General features: G+C 34.9%; 1 protein-coding gene across 4 annotated transcripts in view; it reads right to left on the reverse strand.

The window, feature by feature from the left end:
• The window catches only part of LOC138324553 (rho GTPase-activating protein gacQ-like), a 52,427-nt gene extending 37,893 nt beyond the window's left edge, over positions 1 to 14,534 (reverse strand). For 2 of the 4 annotated variants that reach the window (XM_069269667.1, XM_069269609.1), the window contains exon 1: positions 14,422 to 14,534. The gene's annotated coding sequence lies outside the window, so the exon portion shown is untranslated. Of the gene's footprint in view, positions 1 to 482; positions 562 to 2,792; positions 2,930 to 14,421 lie in introns of those variants that run through there. The other 2 variants (XM_069269633.1, XM_069269662.1) reach the window with 2 other exon arrangements.
• Between the last annotated feature and the right edge of the window lie 3,013 nt (positions 14,535 to 17,547).

Here is a 17,547-nt window from a genome sequence, read left to right on the forward strand (position 1 = left end):
CCTAACTACATAACATAGTATTTGTTGTGTTTATAAGGTCAAGGTCAAGATCTAGACCTGGTTTATACACCACTTACAGCCTCTGTACCTGTATATTAGGTGTGGGTCCACACATGTGAGGATGGTCCTCTCTCTATAATGATATGTTTTTATTTTTTTATCTCTGACATATCCATCTTAGCAAAAGTGTTTTTGTCTGTATATATGCATATAACCAGTGTAAAGTGTACCCCTATTTCTCTTACTTTTCATATTTGAATATCATTTTTTAATTTCATGTTAGTATAATAAATATTGATAGTGAATTTTTACTGAAATACCATAAGTAACAATATAATTCACAATAGTTATTTTTTCTGGAAATTAAAAAAAAATTCTATCAGTTATTTGAAATGTTCTTGGCAACTAATTAACAAATAATTATAAATCCTATATTGTTTAATAAAAATATGCTATAATAAATGATGTTCACATATAGTCACCTTCTTAAGGGCCTCTGTACTTCCTCGGATTTCGTTGGATTTTACGTATACCTTGTTTGATAAATGTGTCACAGTATAGTGTACATGTATATATATGCATCCCATGTGTACAGATTGATAAACAGTTTGTATACAATTTTTACCTTGTGTCATCTTAGTCATATCAGACCTCCCGGAAAAATATCAATTATGTATTTATACACCTAAATCTGAGGGGAGTGTCTCGAGTAAATATCCGCAGAACAGCTGGTGTTTATGTATAGCTCATGTCAACTTAAGGCTACGTTAACGATCATATAAAGTGCTTAAAGAAATTTACATAAAATGTAATTAAATGCCATCATTTTTATAACATTGATAATAGTCAGTAATATGTTTTTTATGGTGAGTATGAGTTCGTGTTTGAAGTCTCTAGATTGATGTTTATTCATTTGTACTTATTCTTGGGTTGTTTTTTTATATTGTCATATGAACAGCCAGGTCGAGTCATATGTGTTAGACTTTGGAGGAACAACTAATTATGGTCAGTATCGGGCACTTAATATGAAATATGGACAAAACAGGATGGGACCCCATGGAACATGACATATACAAGTAACACTATATGCTTACCATCGCCCCACACCCCCAACCCCTATATTTCATTGGGAAAGAGGGGGGGAGAGCATATAACAATAGCAAACATAAATTATTCATGACAGCAATATTTTCTAAATTTTATATTTTTTTTACAATTGAAGCATAGCAGTATTTTATTTATTACCAATAAATTCACGTTTATAATGAAGTAGTTTTTGATCCCAGACAGGTACCCTATCATTAATACTTCTGTAATTATTTATGTACATATCAATACTAGCTGTATTTTTGTACAAAGAGATTTGTTGTAAGCAAAACTTTGTGTTCTGTTACATCAAGTGTATATAAGATAGAGGCACATAAGTACATGGTACATTTTTTAAAGAGACTAAATTGAGTTGTGTTGCTACTGGTGATCAACAACTTGGTGAAAATATAATATCAGAAGACCTCTTGATAAAATTTGACAAAGACAAAACCTGAATTTCTATCTTAAGATTTTCCCAGTTCCAGCTTAACCTTCGATGTTAGAGAAAAGGAGTTTTATCTTAAGTTAGACAAGTTTTGTGAGACCAATTACTAATGATGATACAATTCCAACCCAAATATAATAACAATCTGAGGAACATATTAAGGAATACCTTAAACTCATAACTTAGTCTTATGTCTCAAGCTGTTGTTAAAAGAAAAATACAATTTATATTCCATTAATCTGTCATTAAAATGGTGTTGAAGGAACTACCAGCAACATCCTTCCAGCAGAAACAGCCATTTACTCAACAATAAGATCACAGATAAAGTTTACTAGACACGACAATTGATCATGATTAACAATTTATAAACAACAAACCTAAATTGAAAACAAACTGTGTGACCTCTAAATATCACTTAAGCTGAACCAGAAGATCACTTGAATTTGTTACATAAGAAAAAGCTCACCTATAAGTGACCTTTGTTAATACTTTGTTTGGAGCTTTACCCAATGCAAGCGGCCTATCCAACGAACATAGACAAACTAAAGAGTTCACTTGAAATTGGTTGACCTAACTGACATGATATATGACCTTAATTATGAAGCTCACCTAAATGACCTTTACTAAGCTATATATTTATGTTTATCAATTACCAAATTAAGTGACATAAATAGCATAGTGCTTTAAGTCAATGTTACAATGAAAGCTCATTTGAATGACCTCAACTTCAAGCAACTAAAAAGTCTTTCTCTGTCATTCATGTTACGAAGGTCATTTTACAGTAATTATAATTCCTATCAATAATCATGATTGATATATTAATTCAACAAAATTGAATTATACTGGTATACATTATGTCACATCATGCATTTTGCTGGGAGTTTTATAAGCTCTAGTATTTTTTTTCCTGATATTTAACATGCTAATTATAATATCAGTCATATATAGATCATTATTTTGAACCATTAACAAAATAAGGGTAAGGGATCTGTATACATCTGCACATTTTATAAAAGTTTACAAACTTTTATTTAAACTTGTTCAACTTCAAACTGACCATGCAGTAATTCCTAAATACTTAGCACCAACATAATGTATGATATATATTACAGGTAAACAAAAGTTGAAAAATATATGAATATTCACATAATAGTGTTTTAGTTAATACCCTGTATAATATTACCTAATGGTTATAATTAAGTGGTCTCAGTATATAAGATTATGACATAACAATATAATAATACTTTAGTGTACCTACCAGAACTGATAAAGTATTCCAAATAAATTTGCTACAGTTTTCTCCTTTCACGGTACGAATACACTATCTCCTGTAAACTGAACACCAGTTAAAGTGTGACAAATAATCCAACCTGTACTACTACAAAAGACTGAACAAATGACAACGTATAAATTATAACAAAGGAAAGAGTCAGTCAAGCATGACCATAATTATCCTCGGGCAGAAAAGGGGCCTACAAGATTACAATTCCGGCTTTATGGTCCCAGTACCAACTATCACCACCGCCCGGCCCCCGGGGCAAGGCAAGACAATGGGTGGAACAGACAGATCATACCTCGTTCATATAACGCAGGATTATCTCCCTTAATCTGTGACCGTGTGATCGTAACGTTGATAAATCTATGACGATACATAATGCATTTCCTATTCACCGTGTTCTTCGAAACTCTGTTGTACAATCACCTGGTGTTAAAATCTATAAGTAGGTCAAAGAAAATTAATGTAGAGTGAAACCATAGACTGCCTTTTTTATTTAATTTGTCTGATCTCTAAGTAAAATATCTTCTTAAGCATTAAACAAATAACAACAGAACTGTAAAGCTTCTGTCTGAATTCTAGTTCTCCTGTCTACATTAATTTATACCTCGTAACACCTAACAGGCTATATATCTACACTTGCATTGTTTCTTTTCAAAAGTTTCTTTGTCTTAATTAAGATTGATTCTTTCTAATATTGAATTGTTTCATAAGTTTCTTTATTCTTAAAATTTATTTCGTTTAATATTGAATAATTTTAAATGTTAAGTACACATTTCATCATACTTAAATTTGAAACTATGAAATTAATGAAATTGATGTTATTGAAGATTTTCTCGTGATACTTTAATATTTCTCTTATAATTACTGAACTGGAATAATGATTAAAGTTCATATTTCTTTTTATCTTACAGGTAAGCAAGTTAACATTGTTTTTGGTAGTTTAAGGATAACACAAAATTTGCTTTACCCTATAAGTCTGACAATAGCCAATACTGTGTTGCACCTATCAGTAATATAATCCGTCCCTGGGTATATGCTAATTTCTTTTTTTTTTTATTTTGAAAATGAATAACAACTTTAATATACAATTTTTTTAATTTTTACCTTTCAATACATTGTATGTACAGTTGTACACCTTAACCACTCCTTTTCAACAAAATCCTGGTCAAAACCGAAGGATCCGTTACAATGTACTTACTACATAGGCAGTAAATGCAATTTCTCTATCAGGATGATTTTCAACATTGATATCAACACATTCATCAGTACAAAAGGATGAAGTTTCTACTTTTTGGAGAAAGAAAAGTTCGTTTTTTTGTAGTGCTGATAGAATATCTTGATTTGAAATCTAAATTTTACCCTAAGCATGACAACAACACCTTCCTCAGGTGAAATAACAAGGTGGGAAAACAGGATCTAGTATCTATATAACTCAACTTATCTTACACATCAAGTACTAGAACGAATATACGTACCCGGCCGACTATACCTTTTGGCCGGGTACGAATTGGTCCCTATGTGTCGTAGTGGAGCACTGCCTCCGAAAATCACTCGGGCACAGTTTTCTATACTTTTTTGTAGGTTTCCAATTATTTTATACGTATTCATGCATTTACATATTATTTTTCTCCAAAACAAACATAACTACAATTCTTAATATCTACCGTACCGCTCACACGACGTCATATTCACAATTTCTGGACTTGCCGTAAAAATCCCCTTCAGAAAGACCTTCATATGTATTACGTAAAAAAATAATGCCTCGGTGGGAATTTCATAATCTATGTGGTTCAAATTTAATGCCTAGTAAGTAAGCGATATCGAACAAGTAAGATAAAATGCAAATAAACGTTTTATAATGGTTTGCATAATCATTACTTTGATCCATTAGCAGTAATAGGCACCAATTGTAGCTCTAAAGACGACACCATTTTCTGTCTAAAATTCTTTTGAGCTACAATATTGCAGCTAATCAAGTACATGTACTACAGTCATCTAGATAGTAAAAATTCAATGTCAACAAACTCTAGTCCTTGATAATTACAAATCTCTGGAGATACAGCGTCAAGTAATCTATCTTTCCTTTTGTTTTCAATGAAGTATTTTGTTTGCTTTGAAAAGTACATGCTATATAAACAGTCTTGCATATGACTATTTAAGAGCAACCAAGCTTTAAGGTGGATGTAAGTTATAAGTTCTGATAACACAGATATTACTCAAATTTTTCAGCTTATAAAATTCATTTGAGAAAATGACAATATTGCTTTTCAGATATGCCCCAATTCAATGCATCATCATATATGAAATCAGGAAAATTAGGTGTAATATATGAAGTGACAAGAATGAATGGATATGAATTAAACATGTGATACGCCCTTATATTTAAAATCATTTACAATCAAAATAAGATTATATAATTTTATTATTCATGTACAGTAAAACACGTTCTAAACAAACTCATCGTTATAGGTATAAACATATTATACAAATATTACAGATATCCCATAGGAACCTTGAAGGGGAATGAAACTAATTACTGCCTTATAACCATGAATTTGTTACAAATATGTTTTACTGTATAATGTATCAAAGAAATTACATCTGCTTCAATGTTCAATCAATTAAAACAGAAGCCTAGAATAGTTCTATATTTGGCCAGTAATTAACAGCTGATAGAGATCCAACCCTCTAGTCTGAGAAGCCCCCCCCCCCCTCCCTCCCCCTTATACACCACCCATTCAAGTCTGGAGTCAAATCAGCACCAAACTTTGACACATTTACACTTAGCATCTGGGATATCAAACTTAACTAAATGTACTTGATTCAAAAGTTCAAATATAACAGTTTGAGAGTCTGGCTCGGTTTTAAAGTGCTTCCCAGGTTCAATCTTACACACGGTCTGGATACACATGATCAGCAAAAGAGTGTTCCTCTGATAACCTGCAGCATTCCAGGCAAATTAATTACATTAAAACAGCTCTGGCTCAACCGGTTTTATCTTCACTAGCTATTACTACAGCAGCCTATGGCCTATAGTATACAATACACCATATGGTCATAATTATATCAATAGAAATAGATTTCAGAATTTTTCACATTTGACAACTTAGTCTCAATAATTTTCTATACCGAGTAAGGTTAATATACATAAATAGAACCTCCTTGCTTGTTTTTGCAGAGATTCTAAAACTCTAAACTGCTGTTTGCGATCGGCATTGCCCAATTTCAGAGCAACTGCCCTTTTTTAAGTTACTCAATCAAAATCAATAAAGTTACTGCTTAGAATGGCTTTATCTCGTAATCCCAAATATTACTCCTTTGTGGCTTGTGGCTCTTCAGTACTATAAATCTTTGATAAGCTAACACCCTCATCCCCCATCCCCAACCGCCACCCTCAAGTGTGGCCCCTGATCATCCCAACCGCCACCCTCAAGTGTGGCCCCTGATCATCCCAACCGCCACCCTCAAGTGTGGCCCCTGATCATCCCAACCGCCACCCTCAAGTGTGGCCCCTGATCATCCCAACCGCCACCCTCAAGTGTGGCCCCTGAACAGACCGCCACCCTCAAGTGTGGCCCCTGATCAGAGTAGTTCCTTCTTAGTTACTGTTTATATTAGTTACAGCTAGGACTTTTAATTCAGTAGTTCCTATGTAAGTAACTCATACATTAGAATCTCCTTATCATGAGGAATACAATCAACAATACCTTACATTATTGGGTCCCTTTTCCTGCCTTTAATACTTTGGAGTACCTCCTTATAGTTTGTATCTCTGTAGTAAATTAGCTCCCTTGTTTACTGGTTTGAGAACCTAATTAGTTACACACACATACCTTAGTGTCACATTTTCCCAACTAATCCAAGTTTCTTTTAAAACCTCCATGTGTGACTGAATGCCCAGTAAATGGTTTAAATTCCTCACCATGTGCTCCAAGGAGAGAGTGCGGTAGGAGAGTGAGTTACATCATACAAGGGTCCCCTGGGTGAGCCCTATACATGTTTGTGTTGTGGGGCCCAGTAAGTGGGGCTGGGTAAGTAGCCCATTAGTACCGTGATAATCTCCCCCATCAACACTTTTTACAAGTGACTGCACCCTAACAACTCTCCACAAATCCACGGTCTGAGCTCTAATATTGTAGTACACCAAACTTCTCTACTTGGGGATACTATTTATATTCTCTTATCCAAATAGTAACTAACACAAGAACTTCATGTCTGGGTTTTTCACTACACACCTGTGAAATTACAGTAGTTTTTGTACAAAATGTTGTGTGCAAGAACTTTCCAAAGATAGCCTGATACAAATATATATATATATTATATGAACTCGAAAACTTTAGAAGGTACCAGAACTTTTATCAAACATAATTGAATCAGAAGTATTCAATGGGACAGAGACATTTTGTATGACTGAAATTTCTCATATATATATATATATATATATAATTATCATTGATCCTAATTACAAGTTTTCCACTGAATTGCTGACATTTCGTCAAACTTTCCACCTCAATTATAAGAAAGAATGCAGTTCTACATCTGATGGCGATGCAGTCCTGACATTACACTTCTCTTACCAATATGAAGTACTGATAAAAGCTGATTTGTAAAATAATTCCAACCTACTATAATCCTAACAATATCAACTCCTGTAAATAGGCTCAGCTAGCTGTCAGATCCTGGACCAGATCCATCACTAACTCAGGGTGGAGCAGGGCAAGGCATGCATACAGGTACTTGGTGAAGAATATGAGGAGGGGTGGGGTGGTGGGAGAGGTAGCCCAGACGCAGCAGGGAGTGGGGAGGGGAGGGGACAGGAAAGTAAGGAGGGGCAGGGAAGAAGGTGGGAAACAAGGAACAAGAAAATATATAGGAAAATGAAGTTTGAAGGGTAAAGAATTGGAACAGAGACATACAATAAAATATTTGGAGCTTGGTTTATTTTAGTTTTACGTCCTATTAACAGCCAGGGTCATGTAAGGACGTGCCAGGTTTTATGGGAGGATAATCGAAGAAACTGAGTAAAAACACCGACCAGCAGTTAGTATAGATCTGGCAACTGTCCTTTAAGGGATTTGAAATCACAACTCTGAGGTGAAGGACTTGTGGTACTCAGCCACCACCCTGAAATGCTGGACAGGACTTATAATTAGTGAACTATTAATACAAGATATGAAGCATACAAAAGGATGTAATTGGGGTATAGTATAGGGATGTGAAGGACAATTGCAAAGAGTTGGCAATAAGAACTATGGGGAACAGGTGAACAGCAGAGAGACGGTGACGAAGAAGGATACAGTAAAGGTGATAAGAATAAAAGAAATGGGACATAGAAACACCAGCTAGAATAGACAAGGCCAATGGGAAAGACAAGGACAAGAAGGGAGGTAACTCGGCTACAAGGGAGAGAAAAGGAGTAGATAGGTCGAGTGACTTGATATTATTAGGATAGGAACAAGTTAAGTTGGAGCAAATAGAAACTCAAATGCTTTAGGTTGTAGTGAGCTGGGATGAACAGATACAGGGGGAAGTGGGGGTAAGCTGGGGTACCAATATACAAATTTATAGGGTTTAGTAAATACACTAAGGGAGGAGGGGGTCAGTATCAAGCACTTGGAATATGCAACTCAGCATTTCTATTACTAAAAATCCTCTATGCTAAATACTGCAACAGTGCCAACAATAACTTCGTTTAATTGACTTCCTAATTACTTCATTATTCTTTTCCACTTAAAAGTGCATTTTTGTTATATACAGCAGCTTTGGAATAAACTGGTATTTACAACAAGTGCATATATATCAGATAGCAGAATCAAGGTTACTACCAAACAGCTAACACTTCCTCCACCGCTTTCTAACATTTTTTTCCAAATTAAATTTCATACATTCTGCAGCTGTGGACAACCAAAGGCATATGTTATAGGAATGAACGCAGTGTAATGGAATATCCTATCTGCACACACAGATAAGAGTCCTTTTCCAGACTTTCAAAAACACTCCAGTATAATTGGATTATGAAAAATGCACAATATGAATTGGAATGTTTGCAGAAAGCCCAGAACCAATGGTTTTAGCGTTTATCAGGGGAATGCCTTCCATAAACTAGCTAGGAATGTACACATCTGTGCAGATCCAGTTACACTGTTAGTTGTGCCCCATGCAAAACAATTACAATAAACAGATTTCAACTTTACACATTCCATCATAAATCTGCCACCATTTGTCAAACAGTATCTTTTACCATATTTCCCATTCTAAACTCCTAAAATATACCGGTAATGGCGGTATATGTTTTTCATCAGTATATATGCAATTTGCTTTAGATCTGAACCAACATAAGATTTCCTATTAAAACTATCAAAAAAATTAAAATGCAAATAAGACAAAATCTCCACAACTCCATATGCCCTCCTAAATCCAAATTCATGACAGACCGAGGCTTAAAAAGTAGTATAAATACACATCGTCTTGCATAAATTAGTACAAAGCATCTAAAGAGACTTAAAATAAACTGAAAGAACAACTTAGGCCAGTGTTTGTACATAATAAGGGATCCTGGATTGGAGAAATGGTTGTGGTCCATGTTTGTACACTAGAAGGGATTGGAGAAATGGTTGTGGTCCATGTTTGTTCACTAGAAGGGATTTGAGAAATGGTTGTGGTCCATGTTTGTACACTAGAAGCTAAGGGATTGGAGAAATGGTTGTGGTCCATGTTTGTAAACTAGAAGGGATTGGAGGAATGGTTGTGGTCCATGTTTGTACACTAGAAGGGATTGGAGAAATGGTTGTGGTCCATGTTTGTACACCAGAAGGGATTGAAGAAATGGTTGGGGTCTATGTTTGTACACTAGAAGGGATTGGAGAAATGGTTGTGGTCTATGTTTGTACACTAGAAGGGATTGGAAGAATGGTTGTGGTCAATGTTTGTACACTAGAAGGGATTGGAGCAATGGTTGTGGTCTATGTTTGTACACTAGAAGGGATTGGAGAAATGGTTGTGGTCCATGTTTGTACACTAGAAGGGATTGGAGGAATGGTTGTGGTCCATGTTTGTACACTAGAAAGGATTGGAGGAACAGTTGTGGTCTATGTTTGTACACTAGAAAGGATTGGAGCAATGGTTGTGGTTTATGTTTGTACACTAGAAGGGATTGGAGGAACAGTTGTGGTCTATGTTTGTACACTAGAAGGGATTGGAAGAATGGTTGTGGTCAATGTTTGTACACTAGAAGGGATTGGAGGAACAGTTGTAGTTTATGTTTGTACACTAGAAGGGATTGGAGGAACAGTTGTGGTCTATGTTTGTACACTAGAAGGGATTGGAGGAACAGTTGTGGTTTATGTTTGTACACTAGAAGGGATTGGAGGAACGGTTGTGGTCTATGTTTGTACACTAGAAGGGATTGGAGGAACAGTTGTAGTTTATGTTTGTACACTAGAAGGGATTGGAGGAACAGTTGTGGTCTATGTTTGTACACTAGAAGGGATTGGAGGAACAGTTGTGGTCAATGTTTGTACACTAGAGGATTGAGCAATGGTTGTGGTTTATGTTTGTACACTAGAAGGGATTGGAGGAACAGTTGTGGTCCATGTTTGTACACTTGAAGGGATTGGAGGAACAGTTGTGGTCTATGTTTGTACACTAGAAGGGATTGGAGGAACAGTTGTGGTCCATGTTTGTACACTAGAAGGGATTGGAGAAATGGTTGTGGTCCATGTTTGTACACTAGAAGGGATTGGAGGAACAGTTGTGGTCCATGTTTGTACACTTGAAGGGATTGGAGGAACAGTTGTGGTCTATGTTTGTACACTAGAAGGGATTGGAGGAACAGTTGTGGTCCATGTTTGTACACTTGAAGGGATTGGAGGAACAGTTGTGGTCTATGTTTGTACACTAGACGGGATTGGAGGAACAGTTGTGGTCCATGTTTGTACACTAGAAGGGATTGGAGAAATGGTTGTGGTCCATGTTTGTACACTAGAAGGGATTGGAGGAATGGTTGTGGTCCATGTTTGTACACTTGAAGGGATTGGAGGAAAAGTTGTGGTCTATGTTTGTATACTAGAAGGGATTGGAGGAACAGTTGTGGTCTATGTTTGTACACTAGAAGGGATTGGAGGAACAGTTGTTGTTTATGTTTGTACATTAGAAGGGATTGGAGGAACGGTTGTGGTCCATGATTGTACACTAGAAGGGATTGGAATAATGGTTGTAGTCCATGTTTCTACACTAGAAGGGATTGGAGGAACGGTTGTGGTCTATGTTTGTACACTAGAAGGGATTGGAGGAACAGTTGTGGTCCATGTTTGTACACTAGAAGGGATTGGAGGAACAGTTGTGGTCTATGTTTGTACACTAGAAGGGATTGGAATAACGGTTGTAGTCTATGTTTGTGCACTAGAAGGGATTGGAGGAACAGTGGTAGTTTATGTTTGTACACTAGAAGGGATTGGAGGAACGGTTGTGGTCTATGTTTGTACACTAGAAGGGATTGGAGGAACAGTTGTGGTCTATGTTTGTACACTAGAAGGGATTGGAGGAATGGTTGTGGTCCATGTTTGTACACTAGAAGAGATTAGAATAACGGTTGTGGTCTATGTTTGCACACTTGAAGGGATTGGAAGAATGGTTGTGGTCTATGTTTGTACACTAGAAGGGATTGGAGGAACAGTTGTGGTCCATATTTGTACACTAGAAGGGATTGGAGGAGCAGTTGTGGTCCATGTTTGTACACTAAAGATATTGGAGGAGCAGTTGTGGTCCATGTTTGTACACTAGAAGGGATTGGAGGAACAGTTGAGGTCCATGTTTGTACACTAGAAGGAATTGGAGCAATGGTTGTGGTCCATGTTTGTACACTAGAAGGGATTGAAGGAGCAGTTGTGGTCCATATTTGTACACTAGAAGGGATTCGAGGAACAGTTGTGGTCTATGTTTGTACACCAGAAGGGATTGGAGCAATGGTCATGGTCCATGTTTGTAAACTAGAAGGGATTGGAGGAACAGTTGTGGTCTATGTTTGTACACTAGAAGGGATTGCAGGAGCAGTTGTGGTCCATGTTTGATTTGTACACTAGAAGGGATTGGAGCAACAGTTGTGGTCCATGTTTGATTTGTACATTAGAAGGGATTGGAGTTGCTGTGGCCCATGTTTTTACACTAGAAAAAATAGGAGTTGCTGTGGCCTATGTTTGTACATTAGTATGTACGGATTGGACAACGGCTGTGGTCTATGTTTGTACACTAGAAGGGATTGATGCAATGACTGTGGCCCATGTTTGATTTGTACAGTAGAAGTAATTGGAGGTCCATGTTTGTACTATGCAGCAGTTCATTTTTACACTTTCTTATTACTTATGAAATATGTGCAATTTAATCGAATGCAAAAATACCTGATAAGTTGCTTTATAGAATACTTCAGCTTTGAGCTTTCTAAAGCAGATACATACACGTTTGTTGCTTTTTCTAGGTTAACAATTCCAATGTAGAACATTATCATAGTTAAGTAAATATTAAACATTACAAAATGCATTAACATCGAATTTAGTAGACCTTGTATCTCAAGCCACCAACCAGTTATGTGTATCACATATATACTTGTCTCTACCCTGTTTCACTTATGTACACACATACTCCTGATATACTCATATGCCCCTGGCAATATCCATCACCGGGTCATCAAACTTTTACAATTAGACACTTGATAAAATTCAGGGATTATTCAACAATCTTTATAGTCGTAAGAGTTTATCTTTCAATTGTCCAGATGTAATATGACAACATTGAAAAATGGACATGAGAATCAATCAAGTGTATCAGAGGAAGTTATAGGATTTAGCCATCCATGACCTTGTTCCATATACACATATACACTAAATGTATAAGGTTGCAAACAGCAAACAGTGATGTAATATCACACTTTTATATGGACATGTCTTTAAAAAATAAAAAAAAGTTACAAAAAAAAAAAGGTTTCAAACAGCTGAAACAAGGATCAAAGGTTAATTTCGATGTGGCCATTTTGTGTTTACAATAAATCTTGTAGTTATGATAATGTACAAATTTTGATTTCATCACATAATATCAAATGTAAATAACTATGTTTCATACACATATGTTGGTTATACCAGTTAAACAAAACTTCCTCAGATGTAAAAAAAAAAAGACTATTTTAGGCTTTAGTTAAGCACTTATTTGACTCCACAACATTCACAAATAAAAGCAATGATTAGAATATATATATATATATATATACAGTATGATATTTCATTAATCATACTGCATTTGGGGTTTTTTTAATATTCAAATATAAATTAATGTTTTGTTTAATTGTTTTTACTGCCTTTCATTTGCATAAAACTTGTCAGATTGTTCAGTCTAGAACTAGGTGATCAAATTAAATAGTAAATTACGTAACAATAATTTAATTTCTTGAAGTTTCATTTTTTTTTTTAATTTAACATATAGTCATTTACATTTTATTGACAGACTGCATTATATTATCAACAAAACATTAAAATGATAAACTGATAATGAAAAAATGTGTTTGCTCAAAAATGCATATTAGACATATGGTAAACACGAGCAGTAAACAGTTCAATTCCAACCTTGAATGAATACTCAAGGTATTTGCATTCAGCATTAGCAGCAGATGTGGATCTTATAGTAGACATCTAAGCTTAGTGGTATAATCATCAAAACATTTAATGAGAGTTTGCCTTAGCCTGTTAACCTTAATGTTTCCATGTTCTATACACTAATGGGTGGCCTTTAAATAATCTGCTGAGTTGCAAAAACAAACTGCACAAAAACTATCTAAGCCTATAATTTGGTATGATAACCTTATGCATGTAGTACCTGTAATAGTAAATGTAACTGCCAAACTCATTTTTGAGCAATACACTCACAGGTGTAGACAATGTGTGAGGAAGCTCATCATGTTGTAGCACTGGCCAATGGACTGGTGTGTCAGAGCTACTCTCAGACTAAATAAAGAACCCGACAGCACATAAATAGAACATTCTCAGATATTGCAGATATTTGACATACTATCTTCCACTCAACGGCTCAAGCCATCTTCGGTGCCATGACCGCATTCCTGGCATGGCTACAACATTTTATTACCAGCTTTAATGAAAGCAATACTCAAAGCATCTATGAAGATACTATCGTCAGTAAAATTCTGTTACACCACTTACAAATATAGTATCAACAATACTATCATAGTACACTGTCTAATGCAGCCTATTTCCAGGGTCGCTTGTTCGGGTCGACTTTGATTGAACAGCGTTCGAGTTGGTCTCCCGTAATCCAACACACACGGCAGATCTTTGTGTATAGAGTCCCATTGTCTGAGTCCCGAACAATACAAGCACCAGTGGATGAATGAACGAGTTATTGTTATAAATTATTTATCAATCTCACAAGAAATATGTATAGTAAGTAAGGCGGATATAGGCGAACACAGACAGAGGTGAAGCAGCCTGCAACACGGTGTTGATCGTCAAACGACTACAGCATTTGTATACCATTTTCTCCGCTTAAAACAACAATATTAAGAAAATATATGTGATCCATTTTGTTAATAAATAATAAAATGTCTTACCTATTACATATCGGATTCCCAATAATCTCACATTATGGTCAATAACAGCTTATTTGCATCCAACAGATGAATAAGATTACAACGCTTGCAGCCTCTCCGTGACCCGGAAGTACATGCATACACCGCAGGGAGAAATCGTTATTTCGGTTTCACAATTTACCTAACAAAAATGTATTTTCATAGATAGAATATTAATTATTTTTCATTTCTCGTTAGTTGATTGATTGCAGATATGTGTCATTTTCTCAATGGAATTCTCAGTATAAATTTCAACTTAAAGCATTTAAACTTATAGAACTCTATTTTACCTTGAAAGCATACAGTTACCTGTCGCGCGCTTGGCGCACCTGTGGAGAACAAAGGATTATGATAATAAGCGGAATTTAAAAAAAAAATGACATTCGGTATTGATTTTGCCCCGACCAATTTAAACAAAGAGTTTTAAATGATAAAGTTTTAAATCAATATTGAGTGAAATATTCAGTTCATGGAAATTTAATTAATCAAAATTTGAAAGCAAACTAAATAAGGAATTTTAACATTACATGCAGTCGGTCATTTATGCATTTGATATTTCACACTGGGACATTCAACTGTTACCGAAATTTCATATGTTTGATAGGAAACCAGCAACTGCTATTAATTGTTTTGTAAACTATTATTATTTATTTTAATTTCATATTGGACATGTATTTAATAATTGGTATTACTTGATAACCAGTTTGGTATGAACACAATGCACACACCTTATACAGCCAAAAATTTTTTAATTTGTTTGCGAATATTGAGAAAAAAAACACAAATAAGTTACAGACAAGGCTGCTACATTCACGCCTAGCAATTTGAATTGTGATGTATACAAAGTAGATATTACAATTTTGAATAAACCCACTTCTTTTGTATATAGACACTTTCCGTATTTTCATTCTGTCTTACCTTTTGTCTTTTTTCACTCTCTGATAATATTTCATCAATTATTATTATTACTAGTACTGTTGTCGATATTGAATAAAAGTTGTGCTGTTGAAAAAGGACATTACAGAGATGTGTAAACTTGTGTCTGATCAAATATTGTTTTATGAAACATATATATAGGAGTCAAAGAGGTAATATCAACAGAATTTTCCTGATAGTCTGTAGGATACGAATTACTTCCTGATAGTCTGTAGGATACGAATTACTTCAAAAGGTAAATATGGGACAAAGAAGTAATTCCAACCGTGTGGACAAAAAAATGTCAAATTGTCAAGGCGATCTGTTCCTTTATCAAGACACACAAAACGAACACGATTATATAATATGACACGAACAGTATAACGGGCCAATGAAAAAAGACAAATATTATAATATATATATATATATATATATATATATATATATATTAAAGCCTCAGTTTTATTTATTTATTTATTTATTTAATTTAATTTATGTATTTATTTATTTATTTATTTATTGTAACATAATTATTAGAGTGAAAAAAATACTAAATTTTGCCTACTGGTAGAGTTTATAATTTCTGGCAATATTTGTTGACGAAAATCAGGATTATTTTAAAAAGAGAAACAGACATTTTTCACGCCCCCTACATGTATGTAACAATGCGGTCAAAACGAATTACATTAAACGATGAAATCGTTTCTGATCGACATCATCTGTATCAAGTTCAAATCAATATGCATGTATATGCTTACCTTATTAGATAAACGTTCCTCTGTCACTAACCTGTTTCTGATTAGCTGTGAGTTTCCAATATTTTTTTTAGTTTATCTTCAAAATACTCAGTACAAATTCCATTGACCAGGTTGATGGCAGTTTACAATATAAGACCAAGGATAGCTCCTCTAATGCTCAAAATAAAAAAAAAAATGGACTTTGAAAAATCTGAAAGCTGATTTCTGAACTGTATAAGATAAAACATGGCGATCTAATTTCTCAGGCGTTAATTAACTTTCTCTGAATAGCTATATAAACAGTTGTTTATACATCCAGGGTCGATGCAAGACCACTGAAGGACCGAAGTGTTAATGAAGTTGATCGTTTTCTACACGGGTACAGAATTCTTTACTGTTTTTACATTGTAAAATTCACGGTTTTATGCTTTATGTATATTTAGGTGGAGACATACTGGCATGAACTAGAAATATTAGAAATAAAAATGTTAAATGAAAATTGTAGACAACAATTTGTCTTCACGGTCTGACCGTGTGTACTAGTTTTACTGCACTGTAGACGTTAATGTGATGATCTTGGCACTACTTCCAAAATCTTTTTTAGCCCTTAGGTATTTGTACGTTGTATTTTTAAAATTAAAAAATGTGCATTGAAAATATTGTAATTCTCAAAATGTTGGTAACTTTTGGTGATGAATAACATATAAAAAACTCATCTTGATTCATGAGTATGAAAATCACGGCACATATTACTTTAAAGGAAACGATGACCTCTTGTACACTTCACTTATTTGTTTTGTTTTGTTTTTTTTTTACATTATTTTCATCCCCAATTCCAGATCTTTCGCCTTTTTGACAGAGATTTGGAGTCTAGCAGTTTCAGCTTCTGGTATATCAAATTTTCCTTTCTCTCAACAGCGACATTTGCTGAGCGTATTGTCAAACCATTCACTGGCGATATTTTTTCTTTTTCAAAACTTACCAAGTAAATATGATATTGTTGATAAAGCAAAGGGAGATACACATTGCAAATCAAACTAATTTAATTATTAAAACAAAAACAAATAAAAGAAGAAACACAATCAAATCTACTAGTAAAGTCATTCTCTGCATAATTGCTTGGAATATTTGGCTTTCTTCTCTGCTCTTTTCCTTTCCCTGTTTTTCCGTGCTCGCTCGCTCCTGCTTTGCTTCCATAGTGGCTTTGTTGAGTCCAGACGTCTTGGAGGAAGGTTTCCGGACGGGAACGATGTTTGAGAATATGACACCAGGTATAATAGATGCTGTTGAGGGTTTTGATATATCTAAAACAAATGCAACGCCCCCGGTTCCTCGGGAACGATGCCCTCAGCTTTTAGTTGCATTAGTTTCCAACTTATATGAAGCCCTCTCCCTACAGAATTATAATTAAGTATATGACAAAGAACACAAAAATGACAAAAATATACATATTTGC

The sequence above is a fragment of the Argopecten irradians genome, chromosome 1, assembly GCF_041381155.1.
Source record: "Argopecten irradians isolate NY chromosome 1, Ai_NY, whole genome shotgun sequence".
Classification (NCBI taxonomy): Eukaryota; Metazoa; Mollusca; class Bivalvia; order Pectinida; family Pectinidae; genus Argopecten; species Argopecten irradians.